This window comes from Carassius carassius, chromosome 25 (assembly GCF_963082965.1).
Source record: "Carassius carassius chromosome 25, fCarCar2.1, whole genome shotgun sequence".
Classification (NCBI taxonomy): Eukaryota; Metazoa; Chordata; class Actinopteri; order Cypriniformes; family Cyprinidae; genus Carassius; species Carassius carassius.
The window spans coordinates 20,526,499-20,545,236 of NC_081779.1; the positions used below are offsets into that span (position 1 = coordinate 20,526,499).

Sequence of the window (18,738 nt, forward strand, 5' to 3'; positions counted from 1 at the left end):
TTTGGTTGTCATTCAGGTTTTCTGAATACCTGTTGCATTATAATTCTTTTATTGTGCTTGTTTAATATTATGGATGTTGTTGTTGTTGTGTTTCAGGATTATGTCATTCTTTGTGGTGTCATGTAGTTTTGCAGTAATTGTAAACAAGCACAGGGTGATAAACTGCCTTTGGAGTCATTCCAGTTGTTGGCCAGGGTCAAATTAGGAACTGTTGGTTCCTTTTTGCCAGATGGGGTGGAACTGTTTGACAAAGAATTTGATTTTCTGCAGTAAGCATTTAACTATAATATGTACTATAATATCTATAATAAGTCCAGGATGTCACTTCAAGTAGTTTGACAGTTGTAGACATTATTTGAACATAGCAGCTCTAAAAATATTGTGCTAGACGGATGCTGCTTTAAAACTGGTGATCACAGCAGGAACATTTTAACTGCTCATGTCTTCTTCACCAGGACATAATTAAGCCTCCCTGAGCCAAACCACTGCAATTGGTCATAGTGACACTTCAGTGACCAGAGTTAACTTTCTTGGATCAAATCAAATTGCATTAGTTAATTGCTGAGCAAGTTGTTTTCGCCACTAAAAAAGGCTAGAGATGCAACATTTACTTTTTAGCTGATACAGTAATGCTTTAACAATAATTACTGTTTTGTTTCTGCCTTTATTAATTTGTAAAAAATTTGTAAAACTCCAACAATGCACCATGGCAATGCCAATTTTATCTTGAAAATACCTTGTTTTAGGACATGTATGTTAATGTTTAGGTTTTGCTGAGGTGGTTTTGTATACCTTGTAAAACCCCTTTCCATGAATATGATAATCATTTATTACAGTTCTATTTACTACTTAGTTTACTACTAGTTATTACTACCAGACACCTTTAAAACATGGTGCCACCCCAGTACTGCACATAGAATGTCATATTATTGAAAATTTCAGTATTTTCCCAAACGGATCAAGAGTCTTTAATGTTGGCTTAAATGATATGGTCACAGTTATGGTATGATATGGTAAGAGTTTAATTGCAGCACCAGACAGCCAAGATCAGAGAAGAGAGGATTTCGCTAATGGAAGCTTTTTATTCTTTCTTATATCATTTCTACTCTTGTTAAATATGATCAATTTAACCTATAATTGATGTGGATAATGTGGTCGTTGTGTCTAATTAGAGAAGGAAGAGGATTTGAGTAAAGCATGACAGCAGGTCATGACCTCTCATTTAAAGACAGAGATGAGTTTCCCTCCTGCTGATAGACAGATTTTTAGATTATAACAAAAGATTGCTTCTGTTCCAGACGGCCAATTGTGATCTATTATTGTGTTTCTCAAAGGCTTGTGTTAAAAGTATTTAACATTTTCTCAACATTTCAGAATGCCTGTTCAGTGTTTTTGTAACAAGTTCTGAGCACACTAAGCGTTGCTTACCAAGCCAAGGATTGGGTTGGGTTTTTTGAACAGCCTAAATATTAAACTTTGGAACCTAACTTAGCCTGCACCATTTGCGCTGTAGACATGAATGATGCTTCAAATCAAGAAAAGAGATTTTTTTTTCTACTTGGACCCAGAACACCCTAATAAACCTAATATTTTCTGAAGTTTAAGTGGTTTTTGTGTGTCTGTGACTTTTTTTCCTCTGCATATGTTTAATGTACAGGCCTCTCATTATCTGTGCATGTCTGCTGTAATGTGCATGGAGCAATAGCGTTGTGCAAGGCAGAGTGTGCTGACAGAGTCAGAATGCTGTTTGAGATTATTGCACGGCAGTGATTCATCAGGTTCAGGCTGCTGCTGGCCCTTCCCACTTCTCCATACTGATTCACTGCACCACACCATAGCCAGACATATTCTGTCCCCTTCTTCCCTTTTGCCTTCAACATTTTGAATTGTTAGATGAACACATTTAAGAATCCCACAATAGTTTTTGACTTTAAGTCCTTGTATGTTAGCTTTTTCCCCCTAACCAGCAAATCATGGTCATTGTTTTCCCCAATGCACTCAAGTTGGAAGTTAATAAAAGTAATTTATCCATTAGCCTAAGGTTTAACATTAACATTTCTCAATTAGATTTTGTCTGAGAACATCAGCTGAGTACATAGTGTTCAGACCATTACATTGCTCCTTGTTTATTCTGCAGGTTTAATCAAGATGCTGTTTCATCAGTGTCATCTTTTGTCAATTTATCTTCCGATTCTTCAGGACCTGCTAGCAATGTGCCACCAGTTTACGGTCTGGATGTGACAGACGTGACCAGTTGGGAGACTACTGTACTTACTCCCGCTCTAGAGATCCTGGACTGCCTTCAAAAGGTTTGACTTGTTTTCTTTCTGGTTTAGTTGGCAAATAATGTCTCCTTCACACCCCGATGTTCATCATTTGTCTTGTGAACCCAACCATGGCAATTCTGCAAAATAGTTTGTGTTGCTAGTTCCCTGTCAGTGATTTTTGGTGGCATTTTCTTACTTAGAGTTATATTTATTTATTTTTAAGTAATAAGTCAGTTTCTTTCCTTTTAAAATAAAATAATTTAAAATAAAATAATTTCAGGGAGAACAACCATCTGCACAGCCAATCAGAGCAGAGGGGGTGGATTCTTGCAACAAGCGGAGTCATTACATGTGCGACCTGTGCAAGAAGGTGATCATTGGTGACTTAGAATGGACAGGTGAGTTTCTGCTCTTCAAACCAATGCATTCTCAAACATCTTAAACAAGAAATAAGACCTTCAAATTTGACCTGTCCTGTTCTCCAGCACACCAGAAGTCCAGAAACCATCTTTATCAAGTCCGCACAAGGAGAAAAGCTGAGCAGGCCTCAGATCAGGACCCAAACGCTACCAAACATAAAAAATGTTAGTGACAGGCAGGTACCTGTACTATAGCGCTCCCCTCTTTGGATCTATTGGGGTCGAGCTCACAGGCGGACCAAATAAATTAAGTTTTAGATAAGTGTAAGAAGGTGCTTTCAGATTGATAGGTTGGCAGTGAGCAACAGTGATATCTTAACTCTCCCTGTGGAGTTGCAGAACACACTTCCGGTTCTGTGATTTTTGGACACAAGAATTTGATGTTTTTCCCATCTGCCACAGACCAAAGGGTACGGCTGATGTCTGGATTTGGATTCTAGTGCTGGACAGATGTCTTTCCTGCTGTTTTGTCTGAGCGGTGCACTTTATAACCACATTGCACCATGTCTGATGCTCTTTTAAACCACACTGTGGCGAGCTGTACTAACCACTTTGGCTGTTCTGACTCGAAATACATCACTGCTGATGTTGGATTACTGGATCACATTTTTTTGCTGCGGATCAAGAATGGAGGTTATTTTTTTGTTATTAAATTTGGTGCCAGATTTTATTTGAAAGCTTTACATTTTGTAAGTGTCTGATCAGTTTGGTTCAGAATCTAACTATGACTTCAGGCGGTGGACGTTCTTCCTCAGGATTACCAGTGCCTTTGCTGTATCTGTGATGACGTCCAACCAAAAACTTAATTTACACACCCTCATGCCGTTCCAAAACCATTAATTCTTACATGGAACATGGAAGGAGACATTTCAAAGAATGTCCACGCTGCTCTTTTCCATACATTGACTTAATAAATTATATTATATGGCATATATGTATTTTTTCGTCTCATTGTAACTTGTATGGAAGAGAGCAGTGTGTACATTCTTCAAAATATCTTCTCCACAGAGTTTACAAAATGATCTGTCTTTCACTGTATATATTATGTAAATGTAATTAAAGAGCATTTTATCATTTTTATAATGATGTATCTAAACAGATCTGTGTTCATTATCTAATCAAACGAGTCAGAATAACTTTTAGCATGAAGTCATCCGGGTTGCTTGGCGATGAGCCACCAATACCTGCTCATACGGGCGCACGACTCCCTTCAATCCTTGGCTGGGTAACAAAGATTATCTAATTTTTCTTTCTCCCTCTTTTGGTTCCTGCTCCTTGTCGATGTATGTGCTTCAATGTGGAAATACAGCAAGTTCACAATATAACACACATTAACCTCCCTGCCCAAGCTAAATATACATCACACATACAATAGCTGGAAGGGAGAGTGGCTGTCCCATATTTGCACTGATTTGGGTCACTGATTTGAACTGAGCGGGTGCTGGTGCTTCCGGTATAAGGGAGTGAGAGGCAGCCTCTCATCCTTGTGTGTGCAATTGTGAGTTTTATTTTAGCTCTGTGAGAGACCAAAGCTTGGCGGGAAAGTCTTAGTGGGTCAGCTGAGTTTCCTCTTGACGGATAGCAGCTCATTTAGATCAGGGAGTTCTCTCAAGGATGAAAGTGAATGGAAAAAGAACAAAGACAAACAGCAGTCAATTGGCTTTTGTTGACCTTGCATGTCATCTGACTGTTTATTCCAAGAAATAGTAGTACTTAACACTATTTTAGTAGTTTGACCATTGCTTTTAAGATTTTTTATTATTATTTACATACCCTGTTGCCTGCCTTCTGTGGAATGCAGTGGGAAATTTTGAAAGAATGTGCTGGTCGCTCATTTCAATTCAGTGACAATGAATGACAATCTGTTTTGTTTATATGCAGTTTGATTATGCAAGAACATTTGTTTACCTCACACTGGGATGATTTAATGATTCTGTTTCTTCCCCGTTCCCTCCCAACTGCTGATTCATTCCTTAAATAAAAGAAAACTCGCAGATGTAATACTTAAATAGCGCAAGTTAAGCCACGCTGAGAACTGGAGAATTGGGTCAAGTTTGGTTGGATAATTATCCTGTTATGTTCAGTCGTGTTTCGATTCCAATAGCCCATTTAAAACACATATAGAAAGTCATGATTATAAAAGAACTGTGTAAAGTGTGCACTTAATCATAAGGCTCAATCCCAATTCGCATAGTATTACTTATATACTGTATTGCACATAGGTATAATATCTGGCCCTTTTTGGATTCCTGCATCTATATGCCTGCTTATAAATATTATGTGAAGTATTTGTTTTGGTTTAATTTTGGGATTTGTGTAACTCATTTGTTGTCATAACATTGTAGGAAAATTTATGACAACTACTTTGATCTCAGCATGTCAGTTTATTTTTGTATATTTTAAAATGTAATTTATTCCTGTAATGACCGCTGAATTTTCTGCATCATTAGTCCAGTCTTCAGTGTTCAATTCAATTCAATTCAAGTTTATTTGTATAGCGCTTTTTACAATACAAATCGTTACAAAGCAACTTTACAGAAAATTGTTTCTACAATATTTAGTAATAGCTTATAAGTGGTGACTGTCAGTTTGTGCACGTATGACAGAATTTGTAGAAAAATTAATACAAGACGTAGTCAGCCAGATGATGAACATTATTAATATTATTAATAATTAATAATTATTATATGATGCAGTCACACTTGTAGCAATATCTGTTAGTTCTGTTGTTGATTCAGGGTTAGCATCATCTGAGGTCCTCTGAGGGTCAGCATCATCTCTTCTCAGGTGTTCTGGATTCAGACTGGAGCTTGTGTAAATCCTAGTTACTACATAGAAACAAATAGAGACATCATTAGCATAGCTGCTGTTCCAACCATGTAATATTAATTAGTATAACCCAAGCTAAAGAATAAGAATGCACATTTGATCAGATACAACTATACTCACAATTTAAGATACATTATTCAAATGCTTGGCGAAAGAGATGCGTTTTTAATCTAGATTTAAACAGAGAGAGTGTGTCTGAACCCCAAACATTATCAGGAAGGCTATTCCAGAGTTTGGGAGCCAAATGTGAAAAAGCTCTACCTCCTTTAGTGGACTTTGCTATCCTAGGAACTACCAAAAGTCCAGCGTTTTGTGACCTTAGGGGGCGTGATGGATTGTAGCGTGGTAGAAGGCTAGTTAGGTATGCAGGAGCTAAACCATTTAGGGCCTTATAGGTAAGTAATGATAATTTGTAACTGATACGGAACTTAATAGGTAGCCAGTGCAGAGACTGTAAAATTGGGGTAACATGATCATATTTTCTTGACCTGGTAAGGACTCTGTTTTGGACTACCTGTAGCTTGTTTATTGAAGAAGCAGGACAACCACCTAGAAGTGCATTACAATAGTCCAGTCTAGAGGTCATAAATGCATGAACTAGCTTTTCTGCATCAGAAACAGACAACATGTTTCGTAGCTTGGCAATGTTTCTAAGATGGAAGAATGCAGTTTTTGTAACATGGGAAATATGATTTTCAAAAGACATGTTGCTGTCTAATATAACACCCAGATTTTTGACTGTAGAAGAAGTAACAGTACATCCGTCTAGTTGCAGATTGTAATCTACAAGATTTTGTGTAGTGTTTCCAGTAATTAATATCTCTGTCTTATCCGAATTTAATTGGAGAAAATGATTGGTCATCCAATCTTTTACATTTTTAACACACTCTGTTAGCTTAGATAATTTAGAGGTTTCATCTGGTCTCGTTGAGATATATTGCTGAGTATCATCAGCATAACCGTGGAAGCTAATTCCGTATTTTCTAATAATATTACCAAGGGGCAACATGTATATTGAAAATAGAAGGGGACCTAGGACGGATCCTTGTGGCACTCCATATTTTACTGATGATAAATGAGATGACTCCCCATTTAAGTAAACAAAATGGTAGCGATTGGACAGGTAGGATCTAAACCATCTTAGAGCCTGCCCTTGAATACCTGTATAGTTTTGTAATCAATCTATGAGTATGTCATGATCTATGGTGTCGAACGCAGCACTAAGATCAAGTAAGACTAGAAATGAGATGCAGCCTTGATCTGACGCAAGAAGCAGGTCATTTGTAATTTTAACAAGTGCAGTTTCTGTGCTATGGTGGGGCCTGAAACCTGACTGAAATTCTTCATACAGATCATTTTTGTGCAGGAAGGTGATCAATTGATCAGACACAACTTTTTCTAAAACTTTAGACATAAACGAAAGATTTGAAATGGGCCTATAATTTGAATATAATATGTTCATTAGGATCTAGATTTGGTTTCTTAATAAGAGGCTTAATAACCGCCAGCTTGAATGGTTTTGGGACGTGTCCTAAAGATAACGACGAGTTAATAATATTGAGAAGCGGTTCTTCGGCTACAGGTAACAACTCTTTCAGTAATTTAGTGGGTACAGGATCTAATGAACATGTTGTTGGTTTAGATACAGTGATAAGTTTATTTAGCACTTCCTGTCCTATATTTGTAAAGCACTGCAGTTTATCTTTGGGTGCGATGGATGAAACTGAAGTGTTAGATGCTGTAGAATCTACATTCGCTATTGTATTTCTAATGTTATCTATTTTATCAGTGAAGAAATTCATAAAGTCATTACTATTTAACGTTGGTGGAATATTTGAATCAGGTGGCGTCTGGTAATTTGTTAATTTAGCCACTGTGCTAAATAAAAACCTTGGATTGTTTTGGTTATTTGTGGATATGCTCTGCCCTAGCAGTTTTTAGAGCCTGTCTATAGCTGGACATACTGTATTTCCATGCAATTCTAAAAACTTCCAAGTTAGTTTTTCTCCATTTGCGTTCAAGACTACGAGTTACTTTCTTGAGAGAGTGAGTATTACTGTTATACCTTGCCACAGTACGTTTTTCTCTAACCTTTTTCAATTTGATGGGGGCAACAGCTTCTAATGTATTAGAGAAAATAGTGCCCATGCTGTCAGTCATTTCGTCTAATTCATGTGTATTTTTGGGTACAAATAGCAGTTGAGATAGATCAGGCAGGTTATTTGCGAATCTGTCTTTGGTGACTGGAACATTAGTTCTGCCCAGACGGTAACGCTGAGACATATAGTTAATATCAGTGATATGCAGCATGCACAATACAAGGAAATGGTCTGTAATATCATCACATTGAGGTACGATATCTATAGCAAGATCAATTCCATGCGATATAATTAAATGTAGTGTATGATTAAAACGATGAGTGGGCCTGGTGATATTTTGCTTGACTCCAAAAGAGTTTATTAGGTCAGTAAACGCAAGTCCTAATGCATCATTTGTATTATCAACGTGAATATTAAAATCTCCCATGATTAGCGCCTTATCAACTGGAACCAGAAGGTCTGAGAGGAAATCTGCAAAATCTTTTAAATTCTGTATACGGCCCTGGTGGTCTATACTCAATAGCCAGAGCAAGAGATACATTAGATTTCTTTTGCATGTCTGACAGTGTAACATTAAGCAGAAGTATTTCAAATGAGTTAAACCTGTATCCTGTTTTCTGGGTAACATTGAGAATATCACTATATATTGTTGCAACACCTCCGCCACGGCCAGTCTGACGGGGCTCATGCTTAAAACAGTAGTTTGGTGGAGTCGACTCATTTAGACCAAAATAATCATTTGGTTTTAGCCAGGTTTCAGTCAAGCAGAGTACATAAACTATTATCTGTGATCATTTCATTTACAATAACTGCTTTGGGTGTGAGTGATCTAATGTTTATGAGCCCAAACTTTAAAGATTGTTTTTGTTCATTTACTTTACATGTTTCTGGTTAATCACGATAAGATTTTTTCTAGATCCTACATTAAATTTATATTTTGACCTCACTATTCGGGGAACAGACACAGTCTTAATAGATTTTTCAGTGCAAGTACTTTTATCATTTAAGCGGGTGGAACAAAAGTCATCATAATAGTTATTAGAGAATAGTCTTACTAGTCACATGGAGCGAAGTGTCCTGGAGATGTTGTCAGAGAGCAGCTCCGCTCCGATTCTGCTGGGGTGCAGACCATCAGCGCGAAACAGCCTAGGACGCTCCCAGAAAAGATTCCAATTATTAACAAATAGCAGTTTCTGTTCTTTACACCATGACAACAACCATTCATGTAAAGCAAAAAGTCTACTGAACTATTCATGTCCTCGTCGATAAGTGGGCAGTGGTCCTGACACGATGCTGCGAACTGTCTCGATCAGGCTCCTGAAGTCCCTCTTCAGCATCTCCGTCTGCCGCAGCGTGGTGTCGTTAACCCCAGCGTGAAGCACGACCGCTCTGGGGCTCTCGTCGGCCTTCAGGATCGCGGGTATCTGCGCAGAAACATCGAGAACACGAGCACCAGGGAAACAATGAGTGTGCACTTTACCTTCGACTAACGTAGCACAGATGTGTCGGACGATGGAGTCTCCGATGATCACAGCGTCGTGTCCCGTCTCGCGGAGGGGAGCGAATCGGTTCCGGGTGGAGATCTCGAAGACAGGAGGGGGAGAAGTCGTCGCCGGGGCCTGGCTCGCGTCCTCCGCTGTGGATGCACCCAGGGTCTGTGGTGTCCCAGCGCCAGAGTGAAGGACATCTGGGAAGATCGCGTCCTGGGTGCACCGGGCCTGTGCAGAGAAACACACGGAGTAGATGTGGTGGGACTGTTAACAGCACGCTGTATACTTACCCCGGACTTGTGAGCGTCAGCCCGGGATGATTCCAGCGCGGCTCTCCACTCTTTCAGCTGGGCCTGCCTCACCTCCAGTGTCACATGAAGAAACATTTATTTCATATCCAGGTTCAGCAACATTTATTTGAAATAAAAATCATTTGGGACATGGAACTGTAGCTTTTGGTCCTTGCTAAACAGTTCTTACTGACCTTGAAATTTCGAATATTATTTATCAGTTTGTACTTTGTGCAAGTATGAGAATTGGGATTCAGCCTATATGTGTTGGTGTGTTGTTGAGTGACTTATCAGGACGTGTATCTGTGTGGAGTGAATAAGCGTCATGGTTAGACACTGTCCATTCCCCCCCACTGGCCCCCTTCAAGGTCCGGTAACCTCTGAAACCTGACCGACATGCATGAGTCTGTTTCCTTTCCTTGTCTTATCTTTCTCTCCTTCACTTTCTCTATGTCTCCTCTCTTCTTACCTTTCTACTCCATTGCCTGAATAACTGCTTAAATGGGGAAGTCATGTCTTCATATTCTCTCAGCTTTTCTCATTCTCCCTCCGCTATTCGCTTTCTCTCTCTTGCAGTAATGAAAGCAAAGAGAATAAATCATGTTGTTCTGGAGTGCAGTGCAACAGTCTGCACACACAGTCCTTACCTGAGGTCAACTTTGTGATTGAGTAAGTTATATCTATGCAGCAGACTGTGCTTCAAACTCACCATCTCCCCTCACTGTGGATAATTAGTGACAGTTAAGGTGTATATATTGCATTGCATAAACCAGAACGCTGATAATATGCCTTTTAACCTGCTGTACTGTGACCTGTATCTGTATCGTATCTGTTTGCATTGAGGCGTGGGCACTGTCAAGAATGTCTGTGTCTGTTAATCTCTACTATAACTCAGTAGTTATTAATGACAGGTGTGTGTAGCTTTTATTGGATTTATTTCTTTATTTATGCCAGAATACTGTGGTACTAAATCTGAATGGTTTGGTTTCAATCCAGAGTTCTTTGAAAATTGGACTGTAAACAGGTGCTGTTTTCTGGTATGATTTTGTCAATCTATGTTCCAAAACCTAGTGAGCTTCCTAACTAGGCAGCATTTAAATCATTGTATAATACCAACTTTAAGGCTCTCCTTAAGTACCTAATTTTGGCCAATTTCTGGGTAGCATAGAGGTCTGCAGTGATGACCAATTTTGTAGGCCAACCTCAATGTTTGAAATACCCTGGTTCCCTTGACAAGAACTCAGTTAGAGCCAAAGATCTTTGCCCGTACCCGATGGGACCCGATGGGTTGTGTTTCGATTAGCGCGAGAAAGATGGAGGAACGGAGGCTTGCCTCTGGCGATTACGTTTTGGTTGCACCAGCAACTAAAGCAAAGTCTGAGGTGTGGAAAAGTTTTGACCATGCTTATAATGAGAATAATGAGTGAATAATGACGCACCATCAGTGAGCGCAGGAACGCGCTGAAGACATCTACAGTGGATTCAATAATATTCCTCCACAAAAACACGTAAGCCTAGCCTAATCTTGGTGAGTAAAGGTTTTTCAAATTAGAACTAAATATTAATTGAGTCTTAAATGCATAATGTAGACAGAGTATATAGGCTAATTATTATTTTATTAAACTTTTATTAAATTTCAGCTTCTAGTGGCGAATCAAATCCGGAGGAGCCTTTATCTTAATTTTGTTATTGCCAAATACCCATCTTAATTTAGAATTTATTTGTTTTTATTGGTGCGTTGGCCTATTTATAGGATGAGCCTATGCCTATTTAGAGTGCTGAGATGTTACAGAGGACTTATTTTATTTCTTAGTTCCAACTCCCAAGTGGCCTATAGTCTACGTTAGTCATGAATAAATTGTTAAAACATGTATACATGACTCATTCTTGTCAAAAGGCAAAAGAGCTGTGTGCGTGCGCACATTTGAATAATGTCGGGCTGTAAATGGGTTCGGGCTTTTAAAAAGCTGTCAATCAAAATGTACTTGTCGGGCTCGGGCCGAAATCTGTCGGGCCTAACTTTTAAGGCCTGATTACAGCTCTAAACTCAATAGGATTTTTCCATGGGCTTTTGGATTTTTGCAGAAACTAAGCTATGTGGCCAACAAAAGTTGTCACGTTTTGTTCATCATGGATAATATTCATGGAAGTCGTGGCCTAGTGGTTAGAGAGTTTGACTCCTAACCCTAGGGTTGTGGGTTTGAGTCTCTGGCCAGCAATACCACGACTGAGGTGCCCTTGAGCAAGGCACCGAACCCCCAACTGCCCCCAACCCCCCCACAGCATAAAAATGGCTGCCCACTGCTCCGGGTGTGTGTTTACAGTGTGTGTGTGTTCATTGCTGTATGTGTGTGTGCACTTTGGATGGGTTAAATGCAGAGCACTAATTCTGAGTATGGGTCACCAAACTTGGCTGTATGTCACTTCACAGATTAAAACCTTTTGAGAAAAAAAAAAAAAAAGCTACGCGTAGGCTATAAACAATCTATGCCACAATCACATGACTTCAACATCTTCACCACAAAGCTTTGACAGCTTTTAGTCTTTATTTTAAACCTTTTCCTTGAAAGATTGAGATAGAATTAAGAGTGTGATTTCAAAACAACAGGTAACTATCAGCAAATGCATAGTAAAAGTTAATGTTAAAAAACACAAGGTGGTATTCCTGACGTATTTAATGGCATAAAATAAAAATATATTGAACTTGTGTTAACCACAAACCTTAGCCAAAAGCCCATAGACTTCATGACTATGGAAATGGAAGTTTTTTGAAGAATTGCAAGAACAATACATCTAATGCATATGTCCTTGGTTGTAGAAGGCAGTCCTCTGGGGAAAACGACAACTAGAAATGTAATTCTGCTTCATTCGATGAAGAGTATTGATTTAAAAATAGTTTGCACAATAGTTCTAATTAAAAACTATTTTATTATCTGTGTACTCTGTATTGTAACTGATGTATTTTGGCATTAGCTAACGTGCAACGTGTTAACACCAAACAACACTGGAAACCACATTTACCTCCAGAAAGTACATGAAAGTATGCTTTCTTTGTTCATGCAATGTAATTTTCATAAGGATAATCCATTGATGTCTGCGGACAACAGCACATATGCAAATGGTAGTCCAACTTTGTGTCTGACAGAGCGCAATGAGGAAAATAGATTAGGCTACCTGGGTCTTTAGAAAAACCGGGCTGTGCACGTTTTATGAAATTTCCATTCGCAAGCCCTATGCACATACCCCATATAAGTAAACCTTGGGCTTTAGAACTCTGCTGTCTAAGTAGGGAGCAGAGCAATTTTGTAACCAAGTTTAAATGTGCCTGAATTGGACTAGTCTTCCATATATCTTCCTTTTTGTCTGAGCGGTTTGGATTAGGTCTGTGTAGTCAGAGTCAGTATGATCGCTCTTAAACTTGCCTTGCGAGTCTACAAAATAATCCTAATCCCTTTAGACAAAACACCAGACCATCTGGAGCTAGCCTGACAAATACTGCTAATCTACACGCAACAGCCAGGTATTCACAGACACTGATAGCAATTTAACACACAACCAACACAACTACCATGGACAGACGTGTGAGCAATGTTGGTCTCGTCTCTTAGATTCAGCACTTGGATGTAATAGAAAATGCAGTGTTTAATAGTGAAGGCACACTATGAACACTCGTAATGAACCCTGAAGAGTGAATCAGTCCTTGTTTTTGCCCAGAATAGTGAGAAACTGAATAATATTTACCAGAAGTTAAGAGTAAGGGTAGTAGTAACGTTGTTGCAAGGTTTGGACACAAACATTGCAGTATGTGATCACTCGTTTTCACCATAAACTCATTTAAGAGCCCATAATACGGGACTGTGTTGACATTCAAAATACCCTTGACTTCAGCACTAGCACTTGTTTTTAACACCGTAACCATGCTGTCAGCTGGAAAACTCATTATTTACTGGCAGAAGACATCATGTTATCTTCATAAGAGAACTAGGAGATATCGCTCAGATTTAGCTCTAACCCAAACACATGGTACTAACGCCACACTTTAGTGAAGGCCTGGTCCGCTATCTTTTCACATTCATGCTCTCAAGGTTATAATTTGTGGCCTTTCTTCACATTTTTCTCAGCTGGATTCCTGACATGTCTGATGGCTATTTAGTCTGGTTTGAATGTTTATCATGTTGTTGTTTCTCAGCCGAATGAGCCTGGAGTTTAATTTGGAGGGAATCTAGATAGGAATGAGGGAAACCCATCTGTATTGTCTGGACTGCATAACTTGACTCAATTAAACATACATTTAATCCATTTTTCAGTTCCTCTTTGCACGAATTTGGTGGTCAGATGCTGGCAGGGTGGTTGGGACGGCCCGTTTCCTTGTTTGAGTTGGCTGCCGGCCTGTCTGCTACTTTGTGTCCCCATTTGACCTCAATCAATAGGTGTCCTGCCACTTAACAATACATTTACGTCTGTATATGTTTATGCTCTCACCCTACAATTCCCTAAACGCTCTATGGATCTTGTTATTCTAACCCATAGTATTTTCATCTGAAAGCCTCAGGGTATTGTTATCTGGATTAAAACGCTGAACTTGAATTCCACACATCTCTCAGCATGAAAGTCATGCTAAATAAACAGAGACTCATATTTACGAAGCTTGTAGCTCATTCCTGTGGTGAGGGAAGGACCTTGCCTGGTAATGGCCCAATCAAAGTGAATTGGACACACTAATGTGGCCTAACATGATCTGTTCGATAAAAGACCATCAGTTGCAATAGCAGACTTTACCATCAATACCGCAGGGAACGGTCTTAGCCATCACTTGGGAGCAGCATGTTCCCTTTTAAACACAGAGTGTTTTTTCTCTGTCAGCACTTCCTCAGCTTAAACTGTTGCAGTTTTGTTCCTATGGTTTCAGTGTCTGTGTCCGTTGAACCTGGTGAATCTGCCCTAGGCATTTCCCTGGTCAGGATGCCTCAGATTTGCATGTACCTTGATACAACTGTAAATTAACAACAGTTAACTGACTTCCTAGTAATGAACACCCTATAAACGTTTAAGATTATCTGCTGAGATGAGATGAGGAGAGAGAAATAGGAAAGTTGCATGCTACTAGACTTTTGAGGTTGGCGTAAGCTTGATCCACACTGGAGCTTAGACAAGAAAAATCTTGTACAGTGAGCAACCACAGGTTAAAACGAAGTATGAAATTATTATTATTATTATTATTTTTTTTTTTTTTTGAGAAAAGTTTTTTATGCTCACCAAGACTACATTTGTTTGAGCCGAAATACAGTAAACTAATATTGTGAAAAATGATTAGTTTAAAATAATTTAAAATATGTATAATTACATTGTTACAAAGACACCTTAAAATAAAGTGTACCCAAAATATTTTATATTCCAAATAACATTTCCCAATTATGTTTAATTAGGTGTAATACCATTTATAGCTGCCTTCATGTTTTAAGAATGGGTTCCTTCACAGGAGGATCATCATATTTGGGGTCCGTGGCATGAAATGTTTAAAAACCCCAGGACTATAGGTAACACGCAGCTGTGGGAAAGAGCTGATGAACAGTAGCTTGGTCTGAACACATTTCTTTTTCTGAGTCCTTGGCAGGAGTAGAATAACAAGAAGCGGGTTTATGTAACTGTACTCTTTTTAAAATCTTTTTTACGAGCGCAGTCACTCTCCCACATCGTCCATTTGTGCTTGTTCCTTTTTCTGACCACAGTTTGTGTCCTTTGGTCAGTTGTTGTTGTTGAGGAAGCCTGCCAGTCTAATGCAGGATATCTCTGGACTTGTGTTTGTTGTCAGAAGCCCTCTCAGGCTTATGGTAAGCAGCCACCTGTTAAACACGCTGCTGACTCACTCTGGTTTTGTTTAACAGGATGCACCACACTCATATGTTCTCATTCATACTGCCAGCTGGCAAAGCATTGGGGATTCTCAACTCTCATACTGAAGATGCACTTGAATATGTCCTTTTATCTCTCTTTTTTCCCCATCTCACTTTCTTGCTTTCTCTCTTACTGAGGCTAAACTCACTGCCTTTAGAGATTTGGAGGACGAGTCCGTTCAGCAGCGGTTGGTGTAAATAGGCCCATGCTAGACTGAACTCGTCCTTGGGATGTTTCAATCACGTCTTGGCTCTTTTCTTTGCCAGACTGATTCCGCGTCTCCACTTCTGTTCTTCCCAAGCTCCCACTCGCAGACCATCTCTTTCTCGCAATAAAAGGAAAAAAACAACACTCCTCCATCACAGATTTTCATCATTTTCACCTCATGAGCAAGTTGCGTTCTCCCATAACTTTCTTACGTCAATGTGCGTCACGTTTTCTGTTGTGTTTGAGTTGTTAATTATGCTGGAAGGAAGTTGAACTGGCCAAAGGATGATTTCATCTGAATAAGTGTTAACATTATTTAGACTGCACTGTGTATTAAAAAAAATAATAATAATAAAATAAAAAATATATATATTATTTAATTTGTTTTGTTTTGAATATCTTCATTCTGATTTCAGTGGTTATATAAAACAAGTTTGATTAATTAAAATTAATGCAATAGTATTACAGAGAGATTTATGCATTTAAATTTACATCAAATATTTCCTTCATTCTAGTATAGTATGTGCAAGAATTTAATGATTCAATTAGCTATTTTTCAATAATTATGTACTTGAGTAATTATTTAATAATCATGTGAGAAGAGCATGTAGTGATTTAAGCAGTCCTTACATAAATCAGTTTGACAGAGTGCAACGGCTGACCAATCAGAATCAAGCATCCCAGATATATTTATGCAGCTCTTTTAAAACTTTGGTACATGCTGTTGCAATTGTGATAATTGTGGTGTTGTAATGGCTTTTATTAGCTCAAAGGTGCACAAAAATAAGCCTGGAAAATTTAGAGCATTATGCTATCTGATTGGATGAAGCAGACATGTGTTGGCAATGTGAAGTGGAGTGCTTCATTCTCCAGCTAGGTCAGAGAGGACGCATGCCACTGATCTGATGTGAGAGGCCTGCAGGGAGACATCTGAGGTTCTGCTGTCTACTTTGTGTGTGCGTGTCTGTCCTTGTGTGAATGTTGCCACTATTAGGAGGAAACCGGAGGTAAAGAGTGCAGTTTAGACGCATTTATTAAGCATGCGTTTCTGAGTGAGCTTAATTACCTTGTGTTTGCATACTTAAAAAATGTCTTGTTGGGGAACAGTAGCCAATTTGCATATTAATGTCATGTAAGAGCGTGCCGGGTTTCTTGTGACTTTGCCGTAGACTGTTAAAGCTCTGCAGATATCCTGCTGTGTTATGTAATCCGAGGGCAGTGGGGTCTTTCCTGCTATTTTTTTTCTTCTCTTCCTTGAGCTGCGCAGCACCTCTCTTTCAGAACTTCCTGTTTTCTCAGCGGCCCACTGGACTCTTTCCCAGAGACGGGATGAGAGGTGCTCAGCCTGAAGATACGCCCACCATGACTCACAGAGAGCTGGTTTTCCCCCAATACCCCAGAGTACTACTCTGCCTTTCTGCACGTATAATTTGCATCATAAACACTTCAGACATCATAACCATAATATGCCCTGTGCTTGTATCGTGCTGTTGTGTTTTTGTGATGTATTGCTGAGATGAGCATCACTATTGTTGTTCCTAATATTTAGGGTTACACAGTGTCCTCTTATCCAGGCTTTTAAATCAAGCATGCATTTTATTAACAGTATAAGACATGCCGTGTAGTCATTCAGTGAATTATGTTATCACCTATAAAAATAAAAGATTTTTATAGGCATATTTGGTTCCATGAAGAACTTTAGCATCCATTTATAGTCTAATCTTTCTAATTCTTTATAATGGGGAAAAAAGGTTCTTAAGGTTATTAAAAGAGTGTAAGAAACATTTAATAGGACAGAGCTGAAGTGTATGTGGGCTAGATGAGGTAAGGCAGTTGGTCTGCTTGTGATTGTTGGCCCTGCAGCTACAAAATGTGGGAAAGAGAGCTGAAAGAATGGCCCAGTCACATTCACTTCATACCACAACACTGTTAAGTCATTCTTACTATGCATGCATGCAATCATATATGTATTTATATACTGGCTGATCCAAACCAGTGTTACTTTATTATACATTTTGGTCAACCCCCCCACCCCTGCCAAAAAAACAAACAAACTTTTAATCAAACTCTTGAAATAAAACAACAACAACAAAAATTATGAGAGCCAAGGCCAGTGAAGAAAGTGTTAATAATGAAATTAACAATGTCGAGAAGCTAACTGTCAATGCCACACTAACTCTGTTTCACAGCCTGTTTCATGCGATTGTGTAGATATGATTTAACTGAAGTCTGAGCTTGACCAGATCGTATTCCTGAAAGTACCATTTTATAGAAGCACTTCCTTACATTACAACACATCCACATTTTTAATAAGTTACACGGCTCAAATGGCACTGCATAACTGGAATGACTCGTTTATGAAAAAAACTGTGAACGCACACACAGACTCAAGCCGGCAAAAATCCCGCCAAAAAGCTCTCAGCTGCGCAGATGAAGAAACAGTTGAGGGGTTTTTCACAGCACTGAGATTGAAGATATCACCGTTTGTTTTGTGTCTGTGTTTACCTGAACAGTTTTTCTTCACCACTGTCTATGTTTAGTTTGTCAATATATGGGTCAATACGCAGTGTACAAGGTCTTGGTGTATACGTGTGTGTGTGTGTGTGTGTGTGTGTGTGTGTGTGTGTGTGTGTGTGTGTGTGTGGTATCTGTCTTAAATAACAGCTCTGCAGTTGCTTTTGTGTCCTGTCTTGTTTCCTCCTCTCATTTAAAGTAACCTTTCATTTTTCAAGCTATTTCGCGCCAAATTCAGGGACAGAACAATGTGGACGTTAACAATTTCCCTTTAACCCCTACAGCGTTGTGTGTGTGTGTGTGTGTGTGTGTGTTTCTGATAAGTGTGGCATTGCTGTCTACTGTATGAGTCTTTATATGGGTGTGTTTGTTCAGCACTATCTCCTTCCTCAAGCCGTGTATGTTAGTGCCTGTGTGTTTCTAGATCAAGCCCTGAATGTTTTCACTGGTTGCCTGGGTACGGTGGGGCCGTTGGTCACCGGTTGCCGAGGGAGACAGGCATGGGCGTGGCCAGAGCCGTCCGCTGCAGTTTAGCGCGCTCGCTTTCCCGCCATAAGGGAGGGGCTTTGGCAGAACAGAGAGGGGAGGATTTCCCGCCAAATGCCTCATATGTAAATAAGCCCTGGTGGGAGGGGATTTAATCATTTGCGGCACGGTTAACTGTTTCAGTGCTACAACAAAGCCTACATAACCCCTCATAAAGATGACTTACATAAGCGCACCGTCTA

General features: G+C 39.3%; 1 pseudogene; it reads left to right on the top strand.

Moving 5' to 3' along the window:
• LOC132104389 (tRNA dimethylallyltransferase-like) overlaps positions 1 to 3,769 on the top strand; it is a 50,700-nt pseudogene extending 46,931 nt beyond the window's left edge.
• The last annotated feature ends 14,969 nt before the right edge of the window (positions 3,770 to 18,738 follow it).